Raw genomic sequence first — 21,769 nt, 5'->3', positions numbered from 1 at the left:
CTTGTTGAACATCGCTAGACAACTGTTGCCCCATCGATGGCCTTTCCCCTCTAGATCCTATAGCAACTCCTCAACCTCACCCCCCACTCCTTCTCCAGCCATAGTCTTCTCCCCCTTAAAGGTCATCTTCCCAATGCTGTCATCAGCTAAAATAATACTCAACGGGATCTGCTCCTCTTCGTTATCCACAAAGGCCAATCCACTGAAAGACCCCCCCCCCCCCCCCCTCCCTCTCCCCCTTCAACACAAGCCAACCGAACCTAGAAGGAGTAAAAGAAGAGAACTCCCAATCCTCCACAGAGAACGAAAGAGTTTCAATGTACTTGGAAGCTTATTCAAACAACGCTTCTTCAGTCATCGACACTCTTTCCACCACTTCAAGGGCCTCCAATGGCATTGCAACCCTCGTCATCCCGATAAGAGGATCGTCGTCTCCGCTTGTGCCTTTCACCTTGCTAATCGAAAATTCAATTTGTACCCTAGAAAAAGGGACTAAAGGCTTTTCCATAAATAAAACCCCTCATCCTATTGTGTTAACAACTTCGGGCCCAAAACCCACACCCATCTCCCCATCGTTGTAGTCTTTCAAACCAATAGAGCGATGGGCTTAAAGACCCGACCCAAGCACACCTATAGCTCCTTTACTTGTCTCTAGGCCTCTCTAAGGCCCAATCTAGTAAGCCCACAGCAAAGGCCACCTGACCCTAAACCAAAACGCTTGGACTGTTTAAGGAAGACTTCCTACCCCCTTTTCCAAGTCCAGAAGAAGTACTTACCCTACCCCTCACTTCAGTCTTTACGATAGAGACCTCAACAAGAAGGGTAGGTGGGTTGACTCTAACAGACGACACGTCCTGTACCCCCAACTGCAAATTCAACTGCTCCACCTTTTCCTTTGACTCCCATAGCAAGCGGCACATGAAATTCCGCCATTTTCTTTTCCTACCCTTGAATCGCCCTTCCTGCAAATTCTTCCCGCTGGTACCACCTACGAGAAACAAGGTGGAGACTCCCACCATAGATGAAAGGAATAACACCCTAACCCCACAAAAATATGAGCAAAGTTGGGTAAATCCATTTCCGAACGCTTCACCAGGATCCAAGCCCACTACAACTCAGACAAAGAAACAATATCTTCATCCACTACAACAAAGCCCACACCCATCATCGATTCTTTTAAATACCTCATGACTCCATAAATGAAGTGGGAGCCTGACCACCTTTACCCAAGCCTCATTAGCAAAGGAGTCCTTGCAAAAGCACCTCACCTCTGGGTTCCATCTATCCTAAATAAAAAAAATTCTCCTTAATACTTTTTTTGCCTTTAGTTAGAACACACTCAGCCTCACTTGGCAACTCAAAATCAAACAACAAAAGTCCTCTGCCTAACATAGCAACCCTCATATTCACATTTAAAGCCCAATGTTGATACGTCCAACTCCTTACATATTCCAACTTAGGTAAAGGAGCTGAATTAATACCTCACCAGCCCACCAGACACTGTCTCATATGATCTAACCTTCCTCGCACTTTTCTTTCCTCCACCTCTAACCAAACGAAATCGCCTACTCTTCCTGAGCTCAACTTAATAGCATCTGCATAGGACTTTATCTCCACCCCTTTCTCTCTCCACAAAACCTTCGAGCCCCCCTTCACCCTCAACGGAACCTCTGGAACTCTGGTTTCCTTTAAGCCTCTTGTCAGGACCATTCCAAGGCCTCTCGACCTCTCAACCTTAAAATTCCAACCAATAGACTTTCCCTTCCCTTCTAGAAAGATAATGCTGTATTTTTTTTAATCATGATCATAGATAGAGCAACATGACGCTTGTTATAGAAGTGTAATGGTACGCTTTTACCACAAGAAAATTGGTCTCCACATCCATCTATGCAAGAACTATGTAATAATACCATTTTTCCTTGAAAGCTTTCTTTTTTAGAATCAGAGTGGTTCCATAGACAATTGCCAACAGAACATAGTTTAGAAAAGACTAAGAAGTTAGGGCATTGATTTCTTTTCTTGTGAGTTTAGAAGAAGCAAAGCCGGTGGAAGTGCTTAGAAGAGACAGAAGCTGCCCCAATCCAAGACCCATCAAAGTCTTATTTGTCCAAAATTCCTTAGAACTTAATGTCCTTTCTTTCCCTCCCAAAACCCACCTATCAAAAACAAAATGATAATTCAAAAAAATTAAAACACCCCACGACACAAAATTCTCAAATACCCGTTTGTTAAAACCCCATTTTTATCCCAAACCTTTGATGGGTCTCCATGTTTCCCACTCATAAGAAGCAGCCCACTTGACAAAGTATCTTTTCAATATATCGATGATGGTTTTCAATGAACCAAAAAACAAAAACGTAAAAAAGAAAAGATAGCAATGAGTCAGTCAACAGTTGTGTGGAGTTCCCAAAATTCTATCACTCTCCAACAGTCTTTGAATTGAACGATGAAAAATCATTCCCTTTTATCACCTTATCTGTGATGATAGTTACCTTTCTAAGAGCAAATTTGAATTGCAAAGCCGAAAACAGCAATCCCATTCCCCTAACTGCTGATTCGACAGAATGCCTAAGACCTTCTTCTTTCAAAGGCAAAATCCTTATTAAATAAAAAAAATGCTAAGGTAAAGCGTCACCTTACTTTTTTCTCTTGTCTTTGTCTTCATCCTATCATCTATCTCTCTCTCTCTCTCTCTTTATACCACAAATCGGACACTGTGAGCTAGCTACTCGACATCGTTTGCTATTGGCTAGAGATCCGAAAGAACCTATTTGTCCATTTACTTTTAGCTCTGTCAAAGAACTCCTATTTTTTTTTTTTTCTTTCTCCTCCTCTATTTTTTTCAAAACCCTTCTCTTTTCCCATTGAAAAACCACAGATTGAACTGATCTGAGGGACTATGAGGGTGGCTAAGGTTTAATCTCCTAAACATGAACTATATAATCAACCTTAACCAAAACATCTTTACAATTCTTTGTCCTTACCTTAAGAACCATGATTTCAGATATAGTACAAACACACTGATTATCTTCACTGTGCAGCACCAATGCCTTCAATTATGATCAATCATAATGTCTCCAAAATCAAAAGCCCCAAAGACCCAAAAAACATATTATAGAATCAGAAACAACACATAAGAATGTTCCAAATTGAATAATTAGTGCTGCTTTTGGGCGTGGCCAACCCTAGCCATCACACACAAAACCCAAATAAAACTAGCCCCTAAAGAGCCAAAATCAAATCTAATAAACAAACCAAACCAAAGCTCAATTCCAAACCATTCAACAACAACTATAAAAACAACAAAATTAGTTACCAAACTTGAGAAAGCTAACAGGTTGCTGAGAGCTGAGAGGGCAAATGTAGTAGAAAATGCTAGGGTCCACTACTAAGAGGTGAGAAATTATTATGAGGGTTTCATTGTAGGTCAAATGTGAAAAAAAAAAGTCGGTTCCAAGAAGGAAACTCAATGTGAAAGGTAGGTATTATCATTCTAATTCTAATAGGAAATTGGCAAAAGAAGAGAAAAATATCCGAACGTCCCTCCAGCCTCCGGGACTGAATTCTCTTTTTAACTTTTCCAAGGACTTTTGATGAGATGTGAATGCCAAGAGACCCATCAATGACCTCACCATTTTCTTTTATTATTATTTTTAAAATTTTTGCCTATGTAAATAAAATAAAATAAACATTTAAAAAAAAGAAATGAAATTAAAATAAAATGAATAAAATAAAAAAACATAAAGTAAATAAATAAATAAATAATAACAATAATAACAATAACAATAATAATAATAACAATAACTTACCAAAAATTTATTCATTAAAAAAATTATATTGAAACATTTCAAAAAATTAATTTACCAAAATATTAATAATAGTAATAATAAATAAATAAATGAAATAAAATAAAAATTACCTTACCAAAATTCAAGTTAAAATGAATATGTGTCTAAATTAACTAATTTGAAGTGCACCTACAATGCAACCAAGTGGACTAAGTTAAAGCGTAACTAAGTGGATTGGAATGATTGGAAGTGTGACTAAGTGAGTTTGCGTAAAAGATGCCTAGGTGTGCCTAAGTGGATTTAAGTGTGTCCAAATGGGCTAGGTGTGTCTGAATGAGTTAGGGTGCATCTATGTGACCTAAACTAGGTGTGAAGAGTAGCCAAGTTCATAGTAAGGGTCCTGATGAGCCCTTTTACAAAAGGGTCCTTGAAGATGGCTTAGAAAAATAAGTTGTATGAGTATCAATGGGTTACCAAGGAACGATCATAAGGTAAAAGGGAAACACAGGGTAGAAACTAGCATTACATGTGCTAAGAGAACAAAATGGAGGGTCTACAAATATACCCCTCTTCGATAAAGATCATGAGTGGAAACACAAGTAATGAGTTGAACAAAATGAATTATACCGAAGAACTAAGAAATACCAAAATTTTTGTCTTAACACATGATGCAATAAACTCCAAGATAAACCAAATACAAGGGAAGAAATACCCTAAATACGAGGTTTATAGGAAATCCAAGCAATGAACTGACAAACATGACGAATATGATGAAACGATGAGAATAAAGAGCAAAAACTAACATTTTCGAATACTATGAATCTATGACTCTGAATGCCAAGAATGAGAAAATGATGGCTCTCAACGCCTATGCAAATGGTGGCTTTGAACACTTATGAAAATGATGGCTCTGAACACCTATGAAAATGGTGGCTCTAAACACCTATGAGAGTGATGGCTTTGAACTCCTATGGAAATGGTGGCTCTGAACTCCTATGCAAATGGTGGCTTTGAATGCCTATGGAAATGATGAGGGAAAAAATGCCTCAGTGTGGCATGTCATTACAAATCTCGATCCACTGAAAGGGTCTAAAAGAGACTCCATGAGTCTCAAAAGATGCTCCGCTAACGAGTCGGAATGGTCAAATCAACTATAAAATAAAGTCTCACAATCCATTTGACTAAATCACGAGGCCTAACAAAGTGTCATAATAATCTAGATGCCTCTAACTCAAGATACCTTGCTGGAGGAATATGTCGCCATCTCAAAGGAACAATCAACTGATGGGTCTTAAGGAAAATGGTCCACTGGGGTAACTGTCACTGCCTCAACATAACGATCTATTAAAGAGTCAAAGGTAATGAGACAATCAAAACCCAAAGGTCAGGCTCCTCTAAAGGCTCATCTCGACATAAATCATCAATACTGTGACTAGTAATACGAATAAATATCTCTCAGCTGAATAAAGAAAACGGTAACAGCTCTGTGAGAAGACGATCATCTCTATAATCAGAAAATGGGAAATGTGTCCCAATATAGCAACTAATGCATCCTGCCATATGGGTAACTGAGGAAAATATGCCCCAGTATAGCAACTAGTACATTTGGTCCATCCTGATGACTTGAGAATAACTCAACGGGAATGTATAAGAGATCTGACATGTACTCCATTGAAATGATGATTTGAGAGTCTATGCGCTGAGATAAGTCCATCAAAGAATCACGATAATATTAAAAAGTATGAGCCTGATTAATGACTCAAGAAAGGGTCCACTTGGGAATCATCGTAAAAATAGATCATCAACTCGACATGTACCTCATAAATAGGGATGATAATGTAAATCAATGGAAATCTACAAATCTCAACCAAAACGAAAATATGCCATAATATGGCATCAGATATGTGGTATGTTGAAAAATCAGATGGCACCAAATCATCCATCACCAAGTGTGTAATCCTAGTCATCCATGTCCACAGCTGAATCAGATCCACATATCCAAAAATGTCTCTTAGAAGAAGCATGAAGACATATAAATATCAAAAAGTGTGGGCCTAACTGAATGGCCTAAAAGAGGCTCCACTAGGGGATCATGATAAGATAACAAACAGGTCATCGTCTCAGTGTGTATCTTGTGAGTAGAAATGATCATGCAAATCCATGAAGATCTATAAATCTTAACCGAAAGAGAAATATGCCCCAGTATGGCATCAGATGTATGGTAGATCGAAAAAATCAGACAACATCAGATCATCCATCATCAAATACGCAATCCCAATCATCCATATCCATAACTGAATAGGGTTCAAACATCACAGAAGCATTTCCCAGAAGAAGAAGCATGATGGCATCTAAATATCAACCAAATCTCAAACACATGTACAAGTAGGAACTGTCAAAGACGGCATCTGATCTTATGGCCTTAGGGTGGTCGTAAGACATGGGATGTAACATAGGTTAGGGTGATAGGGTAATAGAAATGAAGGAAAACTAGGCCCAAATACCCAATGATAAAAAACTCATGCCCTCGTGTATAAAATGCAACATGTATAAAAGAGCTCGTGAGCCACGGACCTGAGGGTGCCCAATGTGAATAAAATATCAATAATGAGACAATAAAGCAAATCAAACTAATAATGAGAAGTATAAGAATGATGCAAGGGAAATATCAAACTTAGAATAAGTCAGTGTAAGAAAAGAACAAGAGGATGAAGTGAAAGGGATAAATCGAAAGCAATGACGAGATGATAACAAAACAATGAATATACGAAAAAGTGATGATCAACTCAAATCAAACATGGAGTGAAATCACATCAACAATGAATGTAATGATGGAAAGGACAATGACCTAGAGACCCTAGGAGAAGGTCACTCATCTCACTTTCAAAGAAAAGATGTGACGAAGTGAATACAAATAAAAAAAAATGATCTTAGAAAGCTCACATACAAACTTTCACCAACAAACATACTCGATAAAATGACCGTCAGATATCAATATACACGCTCAATGATGGAGAATACTATGTACATACACACATGTGCTTTTTTTTTTCTTTTCATTTTTTTTTTTTTTTTGCATATATACAAATGCACATACCCTGAATATGAACAAAATAAGCCCTAAAGATGATATCAATAATGGATAGACACACTCTCAAGTGCTGAAGTAACATAAACTCTCTCTAATGAGATGACCTTCTCAAACTAAGGATCTCTGAATCAGTGCTTGTGGAATAGATAATGGAAATGATGTGACTATACTCCATGTAATAAACTGAGAAGTGTCACCACTTAGGGTGGAGAAAAGATGAAGCAAAACAAATAGCAAATGAAACAAAAAAAGAAGATGAAGAACACAACCAATGAAATATGATGGAATGCAATAGTGTGATGGTAAGAAAAATAATGAGAGAAAGATGCGCCCATAGGCCCAAGACTCATGAAACTCCTAAATGAAGCATGCATACACTAAAGGCCTCCTATCCCGATGTAGAAGTGTAAGCAAGGTAATAAGAAAGAAAGACTATGATGTGCATGCGGGGCTCAATGGGCTAGCAACAGTCTATATATCAAAAGGGGATAATAAGGTATGCGGCTAACCGAAATGATGGCCACTCATCTTGTGACCATGGTCTCAAACATAATACTTCTTCAGCTGATCTACATTGGTCGGCTCTGAGAATCGATTTCCATCTATATCCATTAACCATGCAATGCCCTCTGGTGCCCTCACGAAATACTTTGCTAAGCTCATCCTGTATGGGCGAATAGGATAGTCAAATGGCATGTGGAGCAATCAATTGTAGTCACAAACTCACTAGATCCATGTTGGCATCGTCCTAACCCAAAACCAGGTAGAAAGGACATGCCTCTCATCATGTCAAGAACAATGGGTACTACTATGCTGGTCAAATGACATAGCCACGAAATCTCTGCAAAATCTCAATGGTCTGTACCTCATCAAATATGAATCCTGTCATAAAAATATCATCATCACTATGACTGATCTACAATACTGGCTCAGAGGATGAAATCATGTCTCTAGTAGACTATACCATGATAACCTACCCATCATGGATAAACTTCACCTTCTGATGAATGGAAGATGGAATAGCTTCAGCCTGGTGAATCCAAGGTTGGTCCAAAATCAGGTTAAAGGATACGAGAATCCTCAAAACCTAGAACAATATAGAGAATATGGTCAGTTCGATCAACAAATCTATAGTCAAGGTGCCAATGACCTCCCTCTGAGTGTTGTCATAAGCTTTCACTGTCTATGTAGAGGGACCAAAATTTGAGGGTACAAAGTCGAGGGATACAACAGTGGCTAATGGCCAAACATTCAAGGCAGAGCCATTGTCCAATAGGATGGATGTGACTCTGTGACTTGAACAAACAACTGAAATATAGAGAGGACGAGTATGGTCAGAATCCTTTGGTGGTAAATCATCAGTAGAAAACACAATGCAGGTGGCCCTATTTGCTGTCATCATATGAATCAATCTCTTTAGAGTAGTAGAGGTCTCAACACGATCTGACTCAAGGCTAGAATAAGTGCATCTCTATGGGTACTAGAAGTGGCCAACAAACTCTAAATGGATATCCGAGCCTGAGTGCTCTGCGACTGTCTCAATATCTCATCATCCTCCCTCTTGACTTCATCGCAAGAGTCTGTACCATCAAATGGTCTAGTAACTAGAGGTACAACTTGAGCTATCCTCCCACTACGAGTCATAACATGTACATCAACATCCTCAGGCCATTAAATAAACGAAGCAAACGTGTCCCCATGCCCTGCGTCTGATGGCGTAGAAGGAATCAACTATAATGATGCTCTATTTAGGATCAAACTGAATGGTGGAGAGATCGAAAAATTTGATGTAACTTCTACAATCTCATAGCCATCGTCTGGAACAATCATCTCAAGCAATCCATCATCCCAACTCAGCATGTGTATGACGTCATCTTGAACAAAATCCATGTGATGGATACCACCAGTAGGCAAAGACACTGAATGTGTGGTGTGAGCAGGTAAAAGGTTTGTGGTCACACTTGGTTGCCCTAAAGTAACCAAAACTTGATCTATCAAGTCCTGAATAGCATGTCTTAGAGCAGAGCAATGATCAGTGTCATGTCCTAGACCCTAATGGTAAGCATAGTGAAGGTCCATCCAGAACTGAGGTGGCATAGGCTGAGGTGGTGGTCTCAGTGCTAATGTAGTCAACAATCCTCCCTCTACGAGCTTCTGGAAAGCTCGACTCAAAGGCATTCCCAACTGGGAAAACTACCACATCTATCTCTGTGCAGGTGGAGTCCTAGGTTGGGGGATAATGAATGGGTGGCCTCTGTGTGGTCTGAGTAGCATAAACTGGTTGTGAAGATGGGTGTAGATATGTGGGAGACATAAATCTAGAAGGAACAAGTGTCCTATACTGCACATGGGGTGATGATGGGTAATAAACTCTGGAATTCCTAGCAAATCAAGGCTGAAAGCTCCTTATAATCAGGCTGATCTTATCCATCTTAGATGGTCTATCAATGATTTGGGCAATCTTCTCTCTCCAACGGGAAATGAATGATGTGACTATCTCATGGGGCCTCTACCTCAAGGCTTCCAACTCTCTCCGTGAGACATCTATGATAGTGTTAAATGCAAACTGTCGTAGGAACTCTTGGACTAAATCATCCCATGTATGATGATGTGACACATCCAAAGAAGCAAACCAACACTGGGTCGTCCCACTCAAGGACATGGGGAATAACATAATCATCTGAGTCTCATCCAAACCATGGGCCCTCATCATAGTGTTATATAGTCTCAAATGAATGCGGGGGCATCTAATCCCCGTGTATCGCTTGATCTCTGGCATCCTGAACTTGGCCGGTAGATTGGCCACTGGTAGTCCATCAAAATCATCCCATACCATCCTTCCATCTGATACTCTCAACTGTCTCATCCTCTACTCAAGCCTATCCATGCGTGCATGGGCATCCTCCAAGCAACCACCATGATAGGCGGGGAGGCAACTTTAGTCTGACTCTATAAAGTAAAGGGTGTAGGTTGTGGAATTGTCTGACCAAGTGGGGAAGGTGATGGTATCTTAGTATCCTATGGAGCTATTTGACTAGGTGGGAAAGGTGGTGGAATAGTGGGATCATACTGCACACTCTCCTGAACTTGAACCTGTTAGGTCTGCTGCCTATCCATCCTCTAACCAAGACTAGTTATGGCCTCCTGGATCGAAGTCATAGCAGTAGCGAATTGATCAACTGTAACCACATGCGAATTCATATTTGTTTGATCTGACTGGTCTGACACTCTGATCAATCTACCTCTAACTTTGATCCAAGAAGCTGAGCCCAGATCAAATGTATCAATACTCCTAAATTAGTGGAAATACTAGATAAGATACAATGTAACGAAAACTCTACAAAGAATGTCTATCAACTATGCAGGAAGGTAACTTGGAAGTATTCAAACTGATATCAAATTCTGAGCAAATATATAAGAGACTATTACGAAGATAACTAAACCTATTACTACTAACCCAGCTCTGAAGGCCCACAAATGCACCCATGTGTAGGAAGGGAATCCTAATGGGAAGATCTAAGCCTCAACCTACAAGGTCAAGGTGGCTCTAAAAGGAGAAGGGTTGACTTTAAAGGATCCCTAGCAGAAATGATCATACCCTCCAACGGTACATAACCCTCTGCATGCCTCCGAAGAGATGAGGCGCTTCCATGCAAGGTGGTCATCACCTCCACACATGCACTACCTCGACATCCCAGGGGATTTCCTATGGTGAAAGCTCTCACAACTCTCAACACTCAGTAGTCAACTAAAGTGCATAGTGAGTGGTGTGGGTGCATCTGAAAATCATATAAAGCTGAAGCAGAAAAAGAAAAACACTGTTCACATAAATATCCATGAAACCTAACTCTAGGCTATACAGGTCTTCAAAGATCGGACTCCAATCAACATTAATGTTTTGGCCTCCTCCAGAATGCTCCCATACATTGATATAGCTTGTCACTAGACCCTACTCCTAACCACTAGCTCGGTCAGAGAAACAAACTCACACAAGGCCTCACACTTGCAAAAGTAAGAGTCGAAATGAAGGAAATGATCGAAACCAGAGGGTTAGAGGTAAGGGGATAGATGTGCGACCCACACAAACAAGCAACATGCAAACACATAGGAGAAGAGCAGTCATGCAACAAACAGTCAAGCAGGGCACAAATATATTATCCATGTCCACACACAAGCTAAACGAGAATATGACAATCAAGATGAATAGTAACAAGGATAACATACTAAAAAATGATCAAGATAATATTACAAGCAAGAGAATCAATACTAAGACAAACAAGATATATAACAATATGAGCATACATGTCAAAGTGAGCAGGATAATTATGGCAAGAGTAGAATCAATATGCTAAGACAAGCAAGAGAATCAATTAATATCATCTCGATGTAAATGTCGCAAATGGATATAGCAATCAAACATAGAAAAAATGCCACATTAAAATCCTCAATGTGCTATGATCACTCAAGCATAGAAAAACACAAAGAGAGGGTATCCATTAAACGCCTAATCAAACGCCATAGTTTTCTCAACTAGTGTTTAAGCTTGATCTTCTATGTAACCAGAGATTCTGGGTTCGATCCCCAACAGAGTCTCCAATTTGTGGACCCGTATTATTTCATGATGCATTTTCACTCGATTGGTGAGACTTGTTTTTTATTAAAGTGAAAAACTATTTTTTTATAAAAAGTTGGAGTTACCACTTACTTTTATTTATTTTTAAAGGGGAAAACAAGTAAGAACAAAACCCCTAAAAAGACTCCTGATTTTTTTTTTTCGAAAAGTTGTCTGCAAAAAACCGAGTCTGGGTCCGGGGATCAGGTTACCTATTAGGAAGGTACCTCCAAAGAGGTAGCACCCCTCTAAGGCCTAACAAGGTCTCTACTAGCTTAGTTGAGGGAAATATAGCAATTAATCAATTGATTATGAATACCTAGATAAGTTAAGGTGATCTAAAAAACTCTACTAATTCTAACATGCCAAACAAGGATTCAAACCACTATCATAAAGAAAGGATAATATGCATACCTAGATCTATAACTTAAATGATATCATAAAACACCAAAGTTAGTTCAAGTATTATATTACTCAACATGTATTTTATTAAAGGAAATCAAATGAACATCAAGGCACCCAAAGTCAATATCAAACGAGGATATAGTTCTTAATGACATGCATATTCATGAAACTTTAAAATGGGAAGATAGAGAGCATACCTGTGTAGATAGCGTCAGTGATTCTATAAAAATGAGGTTAATTTACTAATAATAATGATAAGATTAAAGAATAATAAATAAAAAATAACTAAACCTATATATATACACTTAGAATGGGAAAATAGAGAGCGTACCTATGTAGCAAGCGTCAGTGATTCTATAAAAATGAGGTTAATTCACCAATAATAATGATAAGATTAAAGAAAAAAAAAAACTAAACCTATATATGTACACTTAGCAAGTCTCAAGTCAAGGAAAGTTCACAAGTATGATCAAAAGTGACTAAATTATCAAAAGCCAAGGAAATATTATTAAAATGGTAGAATATCGGTTCACAAAATAAACTCCAAATAAATATCAAGAAAGGTTATCTCACCGAAATAAAAATTAGGTAACATCTTTAACATGTCTAGATAAGCATCCAATAGGCCAAATTAATCGATTATATTGCAATCAATAACAAATTTATTCACAAAGGGGTTATTTCACAAAAAAAAAAAAAAAAAAAAGTCAGCAAATGATTAGAATAGAAGACTATACAAAATAAATCTAAAACAAATACCTAGAAGTTAAGTTTTATCAAGAAAAATTTTAGAGAACATCTACTATATGTCTAGTTTATCATCTAAGTGACCAAATTAATTAACCAACCCTCATTGAGTACCAGATTTCATGATGATGATAATAGGTCCAGAACAGAGCATCTTTTAAAGGTATTCAACAATTGATTTTTACAATTAATTTATAGATGTCATAAAATCATACAAACATTCACACAACTATCTTAATGTGTTTATTTCATATTAAAAATAATCTTAGAAGATAACACATTCATAACATATTTAAAAATAAATAAACATATCTCAGCTCTAGAAAAGCACTCATGCAATGGGTGTAAGAATAAAAAATTATATATTTTATTTTAGAAATTATTTATTAATATTTTATATATAAAAAATTAAATATAAGGAGTCTAGATTTTAAAAAAATGTTCAAAGAAATTAAAGAGATCATTTAATAATTTAATTTTGCAAAACAAAACTGAGTGTCAAAAACATAGTGAAAACTGAACCTTCTGAAAAATTGATTTATATCTCCTAATTGGAAAACCATATTTAACCGAAGAAAGATTCTAAAGTCAAGTTCAAGGAGTCTAGAATGTCATAAAATAGTTAGAAAAATTTAAAAGGTTTCTAAGTTGTCAAATTCTAATTTACAGAAGCAGAAGTACAGTGCACTATAATAAAAAATTTAAACTGACTAAAACGAATTAAGATAAATCAAGACAAATTTCAAAATAAAAATTGCTTCACCTAAAAGCCAATTTACCAAAAATATAAGAAATAATCAAACTAAAAGAATGGGATCAAACCAAATCAAAGCATGAACTATAACACCAAGGATCGATTAAATTAATGATGAAAAATCATAAATTAACCTAAACTAATAGAATAAATTAAACTAAACTAAAACAAGAATTTAAAAAAGAGAACTTACCTTCCACCATGTAAGAGGGGTTGCTATTAGAATGCTCTTAATCCTTCCAATCTGATGCTTTATATGTTGCATGTTCTAAAAGAAAATCCCGAGACATCCTAAAAGTGGCAGCTTGTTGTCATTTTTTTTGCATGGTATGGTTGCCCTCCAAATTCATCAAAACGTGTGGATGCCTTTCACAAAATCTCACTAACATTGCTGGTAGCATAGAGAATAGATCCGACAATCACAAACAAATCTCCTTTTAAAGGGCTGCTCCCTCCTGCTTTGTCACTTGCATGAACATCTGAAAGAAAACAATAACAAGACCAGCAATACAGATCGCTGCACCAGTTAATTTTTTTAAATCTGTACTTTGTCTTCAAGAAAAACCAAGTAAAAATTATGGCACATGGGATTGTAAAACAATTCCAGCAGCATGATGCTTGTTACAGAAGTGTAATGGTACGCTTTTACCACAAGAAAATTGGTCTCCACATCCACCTATGCAAGAACTATGTAATAATACCATTTTGCCTTGAAAGCTTTCTTTTGGAGAATCATAGTGGTTCCATAGACAATTGCCAAGAGAACATGATTGAGAAAAGACTGAGAAGTTGGGGCGCTAATTCCTCTTCTTGCAAGTTCAGAAGAAGCAAAGTCGATGGAAGTGTTCAGAAGAGACAGAAGCTGCCCCAATCCAAGACCCACCAAAGTCTTATTTGTCCAAAATTCCTTAGAACTCAACATCCTTTCTTCCCCCTCCCCCCGAAACCCACCAATAAAAAACACAATGATAATTTGAAAAAAAATAAAAACACCCCAGGACACAAAATTCTCAAATACCCATTTTCTGAAACCCCATTTTTATCCCAAACCTTTGATGGGTCTCCATGTTTCCCACCTCTAAGAAGCAGCCCACTTGACATAGTATCTTTTCAATATATCGATGGTTTTCAATGAACCAAAAAACAAAAACAAAAAAAAAGAAAAGGTAGCAATGAGTCAGTCAACAGTTGTGTGGAGTTCGCAAAATTCTGTCACTCTCCAGCAGCCGTTGAATTGAACGATGAAAAATTTGACATAGTACTATTTTCTCTCATTTTCTCTCATTTTCTTTCTTCTCCTCTGTTTTTTTCAAAACCCTTTTCTTTTCCCATTGAAAAACCACAGATTGAACTGATTTGAGGGACTATGAGGGTGGCTAAGGTTTAATCTCTTGAACATGAACTATAAAATACACCTTAACCAAAACACCTTTGAAATTCTTCGTCCTCAACCCAAGAACCATGATTTCAGATATAGTACAAACAAACTGATTATCTTCACTATGCAGCACCAATGCCTTCAATTATGATCAATCACAATGCCTCCAAAATGAAAAGCCCCAAAGACCCAAAAAGGCAAATTATAGAATAAAAAACAACACATAAGAATGTTCCAAATTTGAATGATTACTACTGCTTTTGGGCGTTGCCAACCCCAACCATCACACACAAAACCCAGTTAGAACCAACCCCAAAATGGCCAAAATCAAATCCAATCATAACCAATGGAAAACCAACCAAACCAAAGCTCAATTCCAGACCATTCAACAACCACTATAAAGACAACAAATCAGTTACCAAACTTGAGAAGGCCAGCAGGTTGCTGAGAGCTGAGATGGAAAATACAGCAGAGAATGCCAGGGTCCACTGCTGAGAGGTGAGAAATTATTATGTGGGTTTCACTGTAGGTCAAATGTAAAAAAAAAAAAGTCGGTTCCAAGAAGGAAACTCAAAGTGAAAGGTAGGTATTATCATTTTAATTTTGATGGGAAATTGGCAAAAGAAGAAGAAAATATCCAAACGTCCCTCCAGCTCTTGAGACTGAATTCTCTTTTCAATTTTTTCAAGTACTTTTGATGACATGTGAATGTCGAGAGACCCATCATCTCCTTCCCTCACCATTTTCTCTTTCTAAAAAAAGTCTTCTTTTCCAATCCCCTAGTCTACTCTCTTTTTCCGTGCCACTCCATTTTCTTTTATTTTTTATTTTATTTTTTTGCCTAAGTAAATAAAATAAAATAAAATAAACATTTAAAAAAATAAATGAAATTAAAATAAAATAAATAAAAAGATAAAGTAAATAAATAAATAAATAATAACAATAATAATAATAATAATAATAATAACTTACCAAAAATTTATTCATTAAAAAAAATATATTGAAACATTTCAAAAAATTAATTTATCAAAATAATAATAATAATAATAATAATAATAATAATAATATAAGAATAATAATAATAATAATAAATAAAATAAAATAAAAATTACCTTACCAAAATTCAAGTTAAAATGAATATGTATCTAAATTAACTAATTAGAAAAAGAAGTTATATGTGTATCAATGGGTTACCAAGGAACGATCAAAAGGTAAAATGGAAACACAAGGTAGAAACTAGCATTACATGTGCTAAGAGGACAAAGTGGAGGGTCTATAGCTGTATTTTCAGCACTTAATACAAAAGTGCTAAGGTCTTCACTCATGCGAATTGGCCTTACTTAAATGCATAGTGGTATCTAAAAACTTAGACCCATATTTTATTCATCTCTCTTTTCGTCTTTTTTTTTTTTTTTTTGTAGGATAGCATTCTTCAAATGTTACAAGGAGAAGATTGTAATCATTCTTGAGAATGATAGTGAAGATTTTGAGGAAGAGACTACCTTGTCAATGCATAAGTCACTTACTAACCTTCAATCTTTGTTAATGCCAGTGACAAAGGACCCATTACACATTTCTTCTTGGTCTCGAGTTACATCTTGCAAGCTTATAAATATCAGCAATTCAAAACTTAATAAGGTGAAACTTGTTTATGATGTTCTATTACTGAATTCCTCTCACCCAACTACTACTAAAGTTCATGATGAATTTGGAATGTAGGGTTCTCATGTTCATGACGAAGAAGCCAAATGGGGAAGCTCATTCAAATTACTTGGGGAATTCTTCTTTATTGAAGGATATTGGGAATGGGTAGAGGAGGTATTGGGTCGACATGGACCATTTTTTTAAAGGATGTAAGCTTTATGAATCTATTTTTGCATCCTTATTTAGCTATGATCGTCATGCCTTTGTGATTAGGGCCTTTTGCGAACATTGGTGTCCTACCACTAACACCTTGCATACTTCCATTGGAGAGGTTTCCATCTCTCTTTGGGACTTGTATTGTATTACTAGACTACCCATCACTGGATCTTTTCATGATGAGATGGTACCGAGCGCGGAAGAGTTCTCTAATGAGGGAACAAAGTCCTCACTCCCACCAAGTTGTCGAAACCTATTCCTTGCATATCATTGAATTTGCTCTGAGACGAAAGTGAATTTTCAATCAAGTTAGCCTCTTAGGTGTCATTTTGGTACAAAGGCTCCATGAAGTATGCAAAACCTCCAAAGAAAAGTATAAGGAATAAGGCGTAGAGGTATAAGAAGACTCATAACCTCTTCGGGGAAATCGATCCTATTAAATCTCATACCCAGTCAGAGATGAAAGTTTTTTACAACCTTGACATAGCCGAGGCAGATGTTAAGGAGATTTACTTGGCCGCTTTCTTGGCATGTTGGTTATGTAAGTTTGTTCTTCCTTGGGGGAGTGTCAATTTGATTCGTCTTAGAGTCTTCAAGGTAGCTAGTAGAATGACTCAAGGTGAGACATTTAGCCTTGTTGTTCCAGTGTTAGCAAGCATTTACCATGGCTTAAATGAAATCGCTTGTTCTTCGAAGCTTGGGACTAATGCATATATTTCCCTATTCATTATATTTATAGATGGTTAGGTGAATATTTCGATACCCATTTCATTTCTCTTTCTTAGAACCATCCCCCACAGATGACTTATACGCCGACGAGTTTTCTACTAAGCGTTTTGATGATTTGCAAGCTCAAGCTTTGATAATGTCTTGTAAAGGTGTAAAGTTGGACCAATTGGCATTGTGCCACAAGGAGTGTGTGCACTTGATAATAAATCTATTATTATCCTCATCGGTTTTTCCAGAGATTTTTCGCATTATAACTTCAGAGGCGGTGTATCAACATTGGGAGTCATGCACTAGGCTTGGTACCTACTCCAAAGTTATTATACTAGATTATCATAGTCTTGAAGAGTTTTCAGTCACCAAGGCTTATGTGAATATGTGGATTAGAGTGCGTAAACCTGATAAGAAAATTCTTATCGCTGCTTGCATGGAACCCCCTCTTGATTCTTTTCGGCAAATACCCTTAAAATTGTTAAAGAGTAGAACGTGCAAGGTTGATTCAAGTGTTTCTACTAAGGGGAATGTTAGAGACAATGTTGAGAAGGATTTTGATGATTTATTTGATGACTCAAGAGCTTCTAAGCGCTCAATGGATGGACATCATACTAATACCTCCACACACACAGAGCATGAGGAAACTATTTTCAATGGTGGTAGTACTCATTGTCACAAGACTTTTAAGCAACATAACAATGCACAAAGTCTTTATGTATTAGACGATGACTCTGAAGATACAAGTGAATGTCACTTCAAATGCCAAAAGATTAAACCCAACCCTGTGTACTTTGATCAGACTAACTCTCATCCTCTTAATGCAGATGTCTTCTTTGTTGACATTCCAACTTCTACTCAACCGATGGAACTTGATGGTGAAGAGGTAATTTTTATTTTTATTTTGCATTGATACTAACAAAAATAAATATTTGTCTAAGGTGGTGGGTGACAACCAATTTTTTGATGAAAGGGATGAGTCATCTCCTAAGGATCAGTTCAAAAGTGTTGTTGCTACTAGGGAGTCAACGCCCTTTACCTTGACTATATAACGAGATAATCACTCTATCGTCCCCTTACCTTTGCCTCATTCTCATTTGGGTGATGAAGGTATTACTAAAATCTTAAGTGATGTTCTGATTGAATCTCAAGGTTAAAAGACCATAATTGAAGATACAACATATGATGTATTGACACTTTTAGTAGTTACAAGTTTAATTGCTAAACAACAATCTCCATGTACTATTGTGGTTGCTCATTCTACTTCCATTCACACATTTGACGTTGAACAAATCATCCTTAATGCCCAACACCAAGCAACACTTATGATAGGAGAACACATTAAGGAGATGATTATCAAAACTTCCAATGAGTGTCTCCCATTATTGGGAGGAAAAATTAATGAGCTTTTCAATGCTATCACGAAGATTAGAGTGGACCCTTCACCATTAAAGTCTTAGATTGAGAAGTACATGGAAAGTGCAGATCACCTTGATGTAGTGCGACGCACCCATTCTATGAAGATATCCCCGGAAGTACAAAGCGAACATTTAGCTATTGTTGCGTCTCAGATTATGGATGCTCTAAACTCTGAGGGTGTATAGGCGAACCATCGTCAATCATTAAAGGTTGACTTAGCTACTCTCGATGCTAAACAGGAAGCACTTAAGAAGGAATTGGAGCAACTAGGTATACAAAAAGAGCACCTTCATAACTCAATCTTGGAGATCGATGAGATTATAGCTAATAAACAGAATGATGTTTCTCGCTTGACCCCGTGCTTACTGATGTCGATGTCAAGACTTTAGAGACTCTTCAAGAAGCCTTATGGACTCAATGTGACGAGCTTGCATGCTTGGTGTGGATATGACCGTTGTACTTTTTTACTTAGTTTTAGCTCTCATTATTTTCCTTAATTCATTTTTTTTATTTTTTATTTTTATTAATATGTAATAAAGTCTAGCATTTGTTAGTCATATTTATTTATTAATAAAAATGAAACTTTTTTTTTGGTAGTGACTGAACACAAGTGGTTTTCCTGAGTTGCCTACGTATCCTTCAAAGAAAGGGGATCAAGTCAAACGTAGTTTTTTTATTTTATTTTTTTTATGCTCTAACTTTTGTCAAGACTAAAATAAAGATTTAATTTTTCCAGCATATGTCCTAACTTTGCCTAAGTCATTTTTTTTTTTTCAGGTTTTCAACTTAGTGGACCTTTTTTTTTTAGGTGTGCCATATGCAATTTATGCTCATGCGAGTCAGAGGCGTAGTGTGACTCAAGCATAGTAACACTTTAAGAATTTGCCATTGATAGGGTCAATTCTTAATCCATCTCAGCGACAATCTTATAAGTACCATTGGTGTAAACTTCTTGTACCACATAAGGTTCATCCTATTTTGATGTAAATTTGCTCCCAGTCTTATGTGTGGTAATGATGGGTCTACGAATGGCAAGAACTAGATCACCAAATTGAAAAGATCGAATGCGAACCTTTTTGTTAAAAGCTCTTGAAAGGCATGCTTGATAACACTCTAAGCATTGATGGGCTTCGAGTCGCTTTTTGTCTAGTGCTTCTAATTCTTGAAGACGTAACTTGGCATTATCTTAATCAGTTAGTCCTTCATGTATAACAATCCTTAATGAAGGGATCTGGTGCTTAAGGGGCAATACAACTTCTACACCATAAATGAGGGAATAAAGGGTTGCTTGTGTAGGCGTTCGATATGTTGTTCGATATGCCTAAAGTGCTTCTCCGACTCGTTCATGCCAATACCTCTTTGACTTATCAACAATTTTCTTCAATAAGTTGTAAAGGGTCTTGTTGAATGATTCTGCAAGATCATTCAATGCATTGTACATTGATGAATTGTGTTGTTTGAAACCGAACCTCTCATAGAGATTTCTCATCAATTTTTTATAGAAGGGTTTCCCATTGTTAGTGATTATGTATCGTGGTACCCCATATCGATAGATAATATTACTTCGAATTAAGCTCACTATATTTTTTCTTCTTCACTTCTTTAAGTGGCACAACTTTCGCCCATTTAGAAAAATAATCCATTGTTACCAATATGTAAGCATGCCCAACAGAGGATTTAGAAGTAATGGGTCCAAGCACGTCAAGTCCCCATGCATCAAATGGCCATGATGCAATTGTAGGATGGAATGGATTAGGGGTTTGGTGTCTAAAATTTGAGTGGAATTGGCATGATTGACATTTCTTTGCATATTCCATACAATCCTTAATCATAGTTGGCCAATAGTATCCCATCATTTTGATTCGAAAATGAAGTTTTGGCCTTAATTGGTAAGCCCCACAGATCCTAGAATAAGCTTCTTCAATTACTTGATTTGCTTCTTCTCCTCCTTGCTATCAAAGAAGTACTCAATCAAATGAGCATTGATAAAATTTTTCTTTGTAGTAAATGAAGCGTGGAGCTTGACATCGTATTTATGTTCGATCTCTTAGTTCATCAGGTAACTTCTCATGCTCTAAGTAGTCAATTAATGGTTGTCGCCAATTTTTGTTGTCAATAATGAATACTAATGTAGCATTTACTTCTTCTTATTGTAATATTGGCAATGGTAGCAGTACCCACTTATGGCAAAGAGGGACATATACAATTTTGTCCTTAAGCAGTGTCAAACTTGTAGCTAGATTAGCTAGAGCATCTACCATTTGGTTTTCTTTTTGTGGAATATGAACTAAAGAGATTCACTCGAACTTTTCCATCAGTTGGGTAGCATATTGGAAATAAGGAACTAAGTTATCACTTTTAACCTTATACAAAGGCTAAAAGTTGATTGATTACCAACTTAGAATCCCCCATATCTCTAAGCTTGTGATTTTCATTTCAATCGCCATTTGTTACCCGATAATTAAGGTTTGGTATTTAGTGACGTTGTTGGAGCATCTCTCACTAAGAACAAATGAATATGGTAGTATTTGTCTTTGCGGTGAGACAAATACAACACCTGCACCTATTCCATCATAGCGTGCTGACCCATCGAAGAACATCATCCACGAAGGAAAAATGTCAACATAAAAGATCTCCTCATTAGGGAAGTTGTTTGAAATTTCCCATGCTATAGGGATAAGATGATCTGCCAAAAAATCTACAATTGTTTGTCCTTTGATTACCTTTTGAGGGATGTAGATTATTTCATACTCAATGAGTAACAACCCCTATCTTGCTAATCGTCTTGAAAGAACTGGCTTTGATAGCACATACTTAGTGGGATCAACGTGTGCTATTAAGTGTATCGTGTATACCTGTATGTAATCTCTTAGCTTTTTTGTTGTGAAGATTAAAGAAAGACAAGTTTTCTCTATTGGGGAGTAATTTAGTTCTAGTCCAATTAGAGTTCGACTTAAGTAATACATGGCCCTTTCTTTGTTCTCCTCATTTTCTTATG

At 36.9% G+C, this 21,769-nt stretch overlaps 1 pseudogene; it reads right to left on the bottom strand.

Annotated features, from left to right (window-relative positions):
* Nucleotides 1-13,766: 13,766 nt before the first annotated feature.
* Nucleotides 13,767-14,319, bottom strand: LOC117925399 (annotated as a pseudogene).
* Between the last annotated feature and the right edge of the window lie 7,450 nt (nucleotides 14,320-21,769).

This window comes from Vitis riparia, chromosome 11, assembly GCF_004353265.1.
Source record: "Vitis riparia cultivar Riparia Gloire de Montpellier isolate 1030 chromosome 11, EGFV_Vit.rip_1.0, whole genome shotgun sequence".
NCBI classification, from domain to species: Eukaryota; Viridiplantae; Streptophyta; class Magnoliopsida; order Vitales; family Vitaceae; genus Vitis; species Vitis riparia.
Note: the sequence above shows the minus strand (reverse complement) of the source record. Positions and strands in the feature narration are given on the sequence as shown.